Source organism: Pipistrellus hanaki (genome assembly GCF_964339955.1).
Source record: "Pipistrellus hanaki genome assembly, chromosome: 11".
NCBI classification, from domain to species: domain Eukaryota; kingdom Metazoa; phylum Chordata; class Mammalia; order Chiroptera; family Vespertilionidae; genus Pipistrellus; species Pipistrellus hanaki.
The window spans coordinates 11,135,681-11,145,802 of NC_140513.1; positions in this window are offsets into that span (position 1 = coordinate 11,135,681).

Genomic DNA, 10,122 nt, shown 5'->3' on the forward strand with positions numbered 1-10,122 from the left:
AGGACAACTCTTCTGGATGATCCCAGAAACAGGTGGGCTAAAACAGCCAGGGGGACCACAGACAAGAGTTTCAGAAAAGGTTTCTTCTGTGTCAAATGAGTGTTTGATGAAACAATGAATCCCTCAAGGGATTGTGAAATGATTCAAGGTGGGGAACACACATTGCTTCTTCCTGTTGGGCATCACTCCATGACCATATTGACAAAAGAGTACTACATGTTCTCACTGAGAAAGTATGTTCCTAGGGTTAATAAGGGTCATGGTAAGGTGAGTTCTCAGGAAAGCACATGCACCAAGATTCTCAGAATGGTGTATTTGAAGAAAGCAAAGAGGACATTTGGGAAATACAATAGTCAGAACTGGAGCTATAGCCACACACAAGAATGTGCTTGTGACTGTTTTAGAGTGTGTTTTGATCTAAGCTTGGTTGGAGTTGCTGAATATGCCTGGGTGTGTTTTTGGGTCTTAATGTGCTGGTGAAAGTGGATATGTGTGTTTGTTCACATGTCTCTCCATCTTTGTGTATTAAGAGCATGTGTCTGTGTGGTCATCTGTGCATGGCTGAAAGTGATTATATTGCAAGAGGGGGATGTGGAAATTTAGTATGGATTCCTATAGCTGTCTGAGCTCTGTATTCTTGTGTCTGTACCTGATGGCTTACATACAAGAGTCTTCATTAGATCCTGAGTAGCTTGAAGGTCTGGTTTTGTGTATGTCCTGGCTATATGGGAGTGTACTCATGTGCATATTTGAGCATGAGTTCCACATATATGTTTTAGATTAAGCAAATATGTAAGACTCCAAGGAGGAAAATAAAAATACAACTAGAGTGGATCCTGCATGCTTATCTGCTTCCCATTAGCCCCTTCTCTGAAATGGGGACTCTGAAAATGGAGGGTGAGGCAGACAAGAAAGGAAAGAAATGATATGACAGAGCAGAAGGCAAGAAAGAGGAAAGTCATGTCTAAGGACAGGTTTTGGAATCCATTTAACTTTTTTGCAGAAGAGAGACATGAAAGGTGGAAGAAAGCTAAATTAATATAATTGGAAAGCCTTAAATTTGTATAATACTCTATAAATTGGAACATATTGACACAGTGACAAGCACATTCGAATCTCTTATTATCCAGGTGAAGTAGCAGACTAAGAATTCCATTCCCATCATACTGACATGAGACCCTAGGTTCACGGGAGTCGCTTTATTGTCAGTAGGCACAGGTTAAACCAGTGGCTGGCCTGCCTGTGGGCTTCGGCCTTCTCTTTCCACTCTGCCGCCTGCTTCATGCTTAAGGCTGGTGAGGGAGAAGTGAAACTCTCTGTGCAGTTGACACTTGTCAAGGGTTTTTCACTGAAACCGTGAAATTAGGCAAATGCATATGCATTTATATGATATATACTGAATAATTTATTTATGACACATTTCTTTCCATGAAGGATGTGAGGGAGATTCAAGCATAGTATACATGGGCAGTAAGAACTAGAAACTCTGGACAAAGTTACTTTGTAGAAGTGGGGGAAGAAGACTTCCCTTATAAGTTATTCTTTGATGTTACTGCTTTTTGTATGACATGTAATTTAAATCCCCACACCATGTCTATGAGATGGGCACTAGTCAGATCGGTGTTATTGTCCATTAGGAAACCAAGGCTCTGGGACTGTAAGTGACCTGTTCAAAGTCACACAGACAGTAAGTGGCAGCACTTGCATTTAAACTCAGTCTCTGATATTAAAAGACAACTATGCTAGATGGCTTCTCTAATGCCTTCCCCTTTCATATACAGATTGAAATGTTACTGCAATTTATTTTTATTTTCTCATTGTTATATGGGCTCAACACTAGAACCCAGGTATGATGGTAGAACTGAAGGATGAGTGTCTGGTGGAAGGATAAGCTGTGAAAGAGACATCAGGTACTTGAAACCAACCCTTTTCTCTGATAATGTTGGACTAAGCCTCTCCCATTTCAACTCTCTTTTCCAGTGAAGTGAATTCTTGTCCATGAGGCTCCAATACAAATAGGTACATCCAGATAGGCCGAGCTATTTCTGCCTTTAGAGCAATGACCCACCATTCTTCCCTCAGAGATCCTTTCTGACACATGGTTTTAAATGAGGCTCTTCCTTTCAATGCCTTCATTAAATGGCAATGTCATGTCATTGGAAATCAACTCATTAAGGTAGCTTAGCTGATATAGTCTGAGTCCATCAACTTTAGCACCTTGATACAAGCTTCAAGTTCGACTGTCTGGAGGAGGAACAACATAGCATGCTCCTCTGATTGCATTTACCACTGGAAAAATTACCGCTTCCTCCTTTTCTCTTGACTAAATGAGAGGACCCAAACGCTGAAACTTTGAGACTTAGGATTTCTGCCTAGTTCCTAGAATGCTAATAATCCATTTTTTTCTAGGTGAAGAAAAATGTAGGTGATTTGAAAATTAGGAGTGCCTGGAAATTTTACTTTAACTTTCTTTCTGTGGAATATTCTAGTCATTGTTACCAAATGTAGAGAGTACTAATTTTTTTTTTAAATTACATAGACTTTTATATACATACTAGAGGCCTGGTGCATAAAATTTGTGCACAGGAGGGGGGTCCCCTCAGCACAGGCTACACCCCTCCAATCTGGAACCCTTGGGGATCCCTGGAATCAGGCCTAAACCAGCAGTTGGACATTCCTCTCACAATCTGGAACTGCTGGCTCCAAACTGCTCACCTGCCTGCCTAATCGCCCCTAACTGCCTCCCCTACCAGCCTGGTCTCCCCCAACTGCCCACCTGCTGGTCTGGTTGCCCCCAACCAGTGCACCACCCCCCTACTGCTGGCCTGGTTGCCCCCGACTCCCCCCCCTCCCCGCAAGCCTGGTCGCCCCACACAGCCTGCTGTTCAGTCATTTTGTTCTCCCTCACTAACCCCCCTGCCAGGCTTGTTGCCCCAGGTAGCCTGCTGTTCAGCTGTCTGTCCAATTGTTTTGGTCATGACAACCCTTGGCTTTTTATATATTAGGACTAGTCTAGCAGAATCATATAGATTACCTGGATTTAAATTCTGATTTTTCTATACATTCACAATACAACTTGGACAAGTTTCTTAATCTCTCTGACTTCAGTTTGTCTTTTTGAAGAGGAATGCTAAGTCTTTCCTATCCTCTAAGGTACTATACCAATAAAATGGAGAGTAGAGAGGAGACGCAGCACAGCTCTAAATTTAGCTGCTTGAAGGGGCTGCCTTATGAACAGAATAAGTGGGCATAGAAACCAGGAATATGGAAGTTCCTAAAGCAGGAGGTCTCATAACTGTAGTCAAAGTCAGTGATTTGACTCCTAAGGAGGGAGAATGGGAAGATAAGGCAGGGTCCCAGATCTGAAACACATACTGAATGACTGGTTGCTGCTGCTAGGATGTACAAAGGGGCAAAGCTATACTCTGTTCAGATATGATGGAGCAGAATCCTGGTGCCGTGGAAAGTAAACTCCTAGGAGGGTAGACACTGAGATCTGGTCCAGACTCCCCACTGACTTTTTGAGTGATTGTGGGAAAGTCATTCAGTGACTTGAATGGCTATAATAATAATGCAGATGATGATAATTGTTACCTTTCATGGAGAAATCATTTTGTGCAAGGCCTTTATACATGCTATTTCCTTTGTCACATCAATGAATTTGGAAATGGTAATTATTTCCAATTTACAGATAAAGGAGGAGACATTCTATAATATGTCAGACGTTGTAGAACCTGCTGATAAAGAGCAGCTCTGAGGTGAGGATGCAGGTCCACTTTACTTCTTTGCCAGGATTATTAAACACTGAGCCATGTCAGAGCTCCCTTCACTCACAAACATGCATAAAACCTTTTCACTCACCATCATACTTTTGAATGATTTCAACCAAAGGTAATTATTGCTATTGATATTTATTGGTATTACTACTATATCCGTAAGAGTCTGGGCAAAAGTAAATCAAAGATGCATGTGATTAAAGATTTGTAACAATGGACACATCAGGCCCACAAGAAAATGGCTGTCCTATAAGCAACATGGTTAGACTGCTGTACCATTTCTCTGGTCAGTCGGACTTATGTTGGGATCACAGACCTGTGGTGGACCACAGAGGTTATGGGGGAAATTCCAAAAGCTGAGGACTCTTCTAATGAGGTGGAATGAGATTACATCCTATGAGCTCTGTTATAGAGATCATTACATTTTTAAGATAAAAGTGAAAACTATAGAATAAGTGGTTGATCAAAGGAATCTAATTCATCAGACATCATGTGTACTCACCTGATTGCTTCCTTTACACTGTGAGCTAGGTACCAGGCTCCTCATTTTAGCCACAAGGACATGAATACCCAGAGAGGATCAGTAATGTGTCTAAGGTCACACAGCTCATATGTATTCATCACAATAATATTTGCTAAGTTTTTGGTACATGCCTGGAACTGCTCTAATCTGGGTATTAATTAATTTGTTAAAATTAAATGGCCATGTATTGGCAACCATGCCATTTCTCAGGTAAAGAAACTTGAGGAGCAAAGAGTGAAATCCCCAATTGGAAGATGGAGACTTAGGGTGTGAAGTCAAGTTGGCCTGATGCCCAGGGCTGCATTCTTTCTCCCATGTAACAGCAGCCTTGTGTCCTGCACTGTTCTGCTAGAGGTGGTCAGAGGAGTGACTAGAAAATAATCTAGACAAGGTCAGTAACTCCCATGCCATTTAGAAATTGAAAGTTTAAAAGGCAATGCCTGCTACTCTCCTTGATGTCTACAGAAATAGAGATGATACCGCCCTGTGATAGTGCTAAGTGACAATTCTGAGTGTAAATGGGCTTTTTGGCACAAATTGCCCTGTCCTAATAGTCTTGATTATAATTATAAAATAATGGGTTTCTGAAAGGCTGAGAGCAGTTCTGGGAATGGCAATAAGGGCTTAGAAACGACGTGTTTATGCGAGAAGTGTTTTGTTGAACATTAAATGCACGTTTAGGAGAAAGGATTGGGTTGTATGCTCTTAGGAAACTATCTCACTATGTAATTAAATCAAAACCAGTCGGCTGCCAAGTTGAGCTCTCGTCTCTCAGGAACAACACCCCATCAAACAGGATTGACCTAAGGTAACCCAGCCTAGTCCTTAGCCCCTCTTCATCAGCCCCTTCTCCCCCATCTTCCGAGGACCCTGCCAGGAGATACAATGTCCTGGCCCAAGTTCTTCCTGGAACCCAGGCTGATCTTTCTCTTTAGACTCTTTCTTGGTACTCTTCCCACCTTCACACACTAAAAAAAAAAATGAACAATCTTCCTATTTAAAGAGTGTTTGAGGGATTTCCTGAGAGGCAATATATAGCAAAAGGGAGTTAAAGTAAAAAAGGAGTTATGTGACACAGTTTCAGAGGCTCCGAACTCACAAAACCCCCAGAGAAGCTGTCTCTAACTTTTCTAACTTTAGTTCTTAGACGGGTAACATAACTCTCTTTCCAAAAGTTACAGTCATCTCTGTTTCAAGATCCTGAGGTTAGATTAAGCTACAACTCTTCCCCCTTCCCCGTTCTCTCTCTCTCTCTCTCTCTCTCTCTCTCTCTCTCTCTCTCTCTCTCTCTCTCTCTCTCCTCTATTTTCTCTTCTTCCCATAACTTTCATTTTTACTTAGTCAATTGTCACCAAGGACTCCAGGCAGCTTCCATTTGAGATGATTTCAATAAAACTATTAAACCTGGAAATAATATATCAAGATGATAAAGCTTACCAACTTTAACTTTTAAAAAGGGCTTGGCTTAAGAATCACTTGAGGACTTTAATTATGCTGTATATGCCTATCTATTTTTCTAGACACATTCAAGATCCTTATTGCTGGAAATTCTGAGTTAGTATCAGAGGTTGAGCTCAGGGAATCTGCATTTTGAAATACCTCCCACCCCCAAGTCATCTGGATGCACAGACAGACCTAAAAAGGACAGTTATAGTGGAAAATAGAGATAATACCCCACATTCACTATGGTCACCTGCTTTGTCCTTGAAATTGATTGCTAAGATTCATAAAAGACAAGACAAGGTTAACAGAATGCAATAGTTGCTAAATGAAAAAAGATACAACATTGGTCAGATCATTTCTCTATTTTTCACACTAAAAATTGCTTCTCAATCCAACCAGCTCAGACGCATTGGGATATGACAGCATTAAAAAACTCCTGCGATTAACTCCAAGCTTCCAATTCCATTTAGACGTGGTGACCCTGGCAATTGTTTAGTTCTCCTAGTTCCTCCTTGTGTGTTGCCAATTTTCCTTCTTCATGCTCCAGGGTAGCTGAGACCTAGCATCAACTTCTCCCCAAAAGATGTCCTGGTCTGCCCTGAGCTCTCTGAGGCTTCTGCTGCCAATTTTATTTTCCTGCTTTTCCATTTCAGAACAAAACCTGTCAGCTCCACTTTTGAAAACTGTCTATTGAACTCATCATTCACTATCAAGATTCCAACAAATGGTTTTCTCTGGGAAAGACCAGGATCTCCTGTGCAAAGACTTGTTTTCAGTCTCTTCCCAGGAACCATTTTTTATATTGCTAGAGGGAGTTGAGACAGTGAGCCTTCAAAGTCGCTGTTCAGTAAGACCCTGAATCTTCTGAAGGTGTCTTCTGCTTCCCAGTGGGAAACACCTGCTGTGGAGAATTCCTACTTTGAAATGAACGGCAGGGATGGATCTCGAGCTGTTCTGCTCACTGCTGGGTCCCTCTGAGTCCTCTGTGCTCATCTTTTCTGGGTGGGTGGGCTGTGGACTCAGTGTCTTACTCAGGTCTGAGAGCTGAGTATCTATCAAAAGGAACAGGGAACATCTCTGTCAGTTACTGGAATATTAGGTGTGAGATCAGGTGCAAGGGCAGAGGTGGTAGTAGCGTGGCTCAGAGCTACAGTCCAGCCCCCAATCTCTCCGTATAAAATGGGACAGATGGGCTGGATCAGTGATTTCCAAAGTGTGGAATGGTGGTTAGTGAGATAACTTATGTGGTTATTGATTATGTATGTATTTTTTTCTTATTAATTTCTATTTATGACAGGTTTTGTAAATAGTAAGGAATATTATCCCTTTAAATATATATATAAAATTTGGGCCTTTGGGAAAAAAACACAGAATAAGCAACTTCAAGCAATACAAGAAGTCTGCAGATGTAAAAACAGATTTGAGAGATGCTGCCTATTGGAAAGCAATGGACCAAATGGCCACTGAGGGTCAGCCGAGCTCTGTCATCCCAGCAGGTTTACCTCTGCAGGAATATCCCCTTATCTACACACAGCAGGGGTTGGAATAAATGTCCTTTTCAGCAATTCTGGCCTGTGATTAGAGGTGGAACTCCATCATGCAGCTGTTCCTGCATCCTTAACATGTAGTTCTAGCATTAAAAACTCCTGCTATTATAGGAAAATTGGAGACTCAATTATTAAGCGGTGGCTTATTCATGCATTTATAATTTCCCCAGTCTCCCTCATTTCTGGAAAGATTCAGCCTTCAACCAAATTGAGTGGGGGATGAAAGAGTCTGGAAGCAGGACAACTGGACTGTGAGTTGGGCCCTTTAACAAATGGTCCCTTGGTCTCTTGTCCCTTGGTCTCTGTCTTTGTTCATGGGGTGCCTGGTTTATGGAGTCACTTCTGTGACAGCTGGGAGCATCACATGGAAAGTTACAAAAGTGCTACATAAACCAGAGAAATTAATATATACTGGGTTCAGTGTATATTAATTGAAAGAAGGGTTCCTCTTCTGCTCAACTCTATCACCCCAATAATACCTCCCATCTGGCCTGCACATTAAAAACTTTTACATTAATCCACATGCCATCTTTGCAAGACTCTTCTATACTTCAGCAATGTGTTCAATGGCTAATTTGAAGGACCTTAAGGAGAAAACCACAGTGTTCACATTCAAGCACTTCCTTATGCTGTAATGCTTGCCATACCCGTTCCCTTTCCCACACTCGACATTTAAAGTGGCATCTCACCGGCTCCTGCACAGCTCTCCGTGGAGATGCCGCATGAGCCCAGGTGCCTCTTGCCATCTTTGAATTCTCGCCAGTGGAGAGAAAGCACTCTGCATACATGTCACCATTGGTGACTGGCAATAGCAGAAACCTCTGGTGTCTCATTCCTTCTGGCTCTCTTTCTTAAAGTGCCATCTGTAAGGATCCCTTCTATCAGTGGGGGGCTGCCATCATCCCTCACCCATTTGCCACTGAACACAGCCACTGAAGGTGCACTAGATGGCCAGGCTGCCAAATCTCCAGACACTTCCCTTCTCAGGCAGTGAGGTCAAGCCGCCCCTTCCTGGGCTGTGGCATCTGCCTCTAAATCACACTTCCTCCTTTGCTGCTGCGGGACCCTGTCTTCGCCCTTCACCCTTTTCTGCCTCCTCAAACAGTTTGGAAGAAAACTCGTCCAATTATCTGGGGTTCGCTTCTGGTGCCATTCGAACCTGTCTAAATGTCACAGCAATCCTCCTTCCTGGCCCCCTCTCTGCCTGGAAATGTCAGCGTTCCACAGTCCTTCTTTGTTGGATGCTCTTTCTTCCTGTGCTCTTTCCTTCCCTTCTTACCTGTGAAGTCCACTAACGGCTTCTGCACATGACAGTGCCTCCTGCATTCTCCAAAGACTATGCCTTTTCTTCGCCTAATGTGTCGACAAGGATACAAGCTGGGGACTCAGACAGATATGTGTTTTGAGGTTACGTGGTATAGTACCTCTCCTGTTTGCCTCAGCTGTAATGTGAGGACACTAACACCTATGTCTCAGATTTGTTGGCAGTTTAATTAGTTGAAGTAAAGCCCTTGCTTTCCTTTTTCTCCTTGTAACTTGTCATCATTTTTATCATCCTTATATCCCACGTTTATGGGAAAGCTACCCTGCTGAGCGCACACTGTCAGATACATGAGGTTGCAAACATAAAAAACCAAGACACGCTCCCAGATTCAATGTGGTGAGGGAGGTGTATCAACAAATAATTGGCACACACACACACACACAGGCACTGTCTGTTATGTCAACATGGGACAGGGGTTGTTTTGTCTTATCTAGAAGCAGTCAGGGAAGGCTTTACAGAGGAGGTGCTATTTGAGCTGGAGATTTTGAAAGAGTAGCTCTACAAGTGGACCTGGTGGAGAATGAGGAAGTGGAATTCTTAGACAAAGGAGTGGCATGAAAATAAAAGATAAGCCTGGGAACCCTTGGGCGGGAAAGTGCGGACCATGGCACGGAGGGACAGAAAGAGACAATGTAGTAGACATTGCTAGAAATTGTGTAGATGCCAAGAGTTAACTGGCATTCGTTGACCCTGGTGAAGTCATTTATCAAAACTGTGTCTCAATTGGCTCATCTTTCAGTGAAGGATCATATATCTAATAAGTTAATATAAGCAAAGTGCAAGGCATTGAGCAATAACTCAAAACACTGATTTAGTGTGTGTGTGTGTGTGTGTGTGTGTGTGTGTGTGTGTGTGTGCTTTTGTTAAGAGATGAGGAGGATGCGATCAGAAGTGAAGCCCAGGTACTTTCTCAGCATTAAGACCCCAGATTGTGGTGTCTGGCTGGGAATTAGGAAGCCCAAGCTCTCCTCCTTGAGTTGCTCTGAACATCCTGTGTGAGTCTGGGAAAGTTATAACTCAGCCTTGAAGTAATGTGACTTGTTATTTGTTTTGCTTTTAAAACGTTCCGGGAATTGACCCTCCCTTTCAAGAAACGAAGGCACCCTGGAATGTTACGACATAGGGGTGGAGAGTCCCCTCATGAAGGGAGTGTCTCAGTGGTGCAGAACTGCAGTCAGTTGCATAACGGATTATGTAATTTCTCCTTCCCCTATTATCATGCCAGAGCCTTAAAGACCCATGACAGGGCGGTTTTGCTGCCCTAGAGTGACCCTTCAGGTAAACGGAACCCATTGACTGGAAATGAGCAGCTATCGTGATGTGATGGCAGCCAGAGGGCATTTGTTGAAAGCAAGGTTTGATACCAGATGGAGAAAAGGGGCATAGGCGCACGAAGAAGAGACACCTGCCCCCTGCCCTCAGGGAGATGCCAGTTGTGCAACAGAAACAGAATGTGAAGCACTGGAAAGAACTCTGCATGAAGACACATTAGTCTGGCAGACTCAGGCC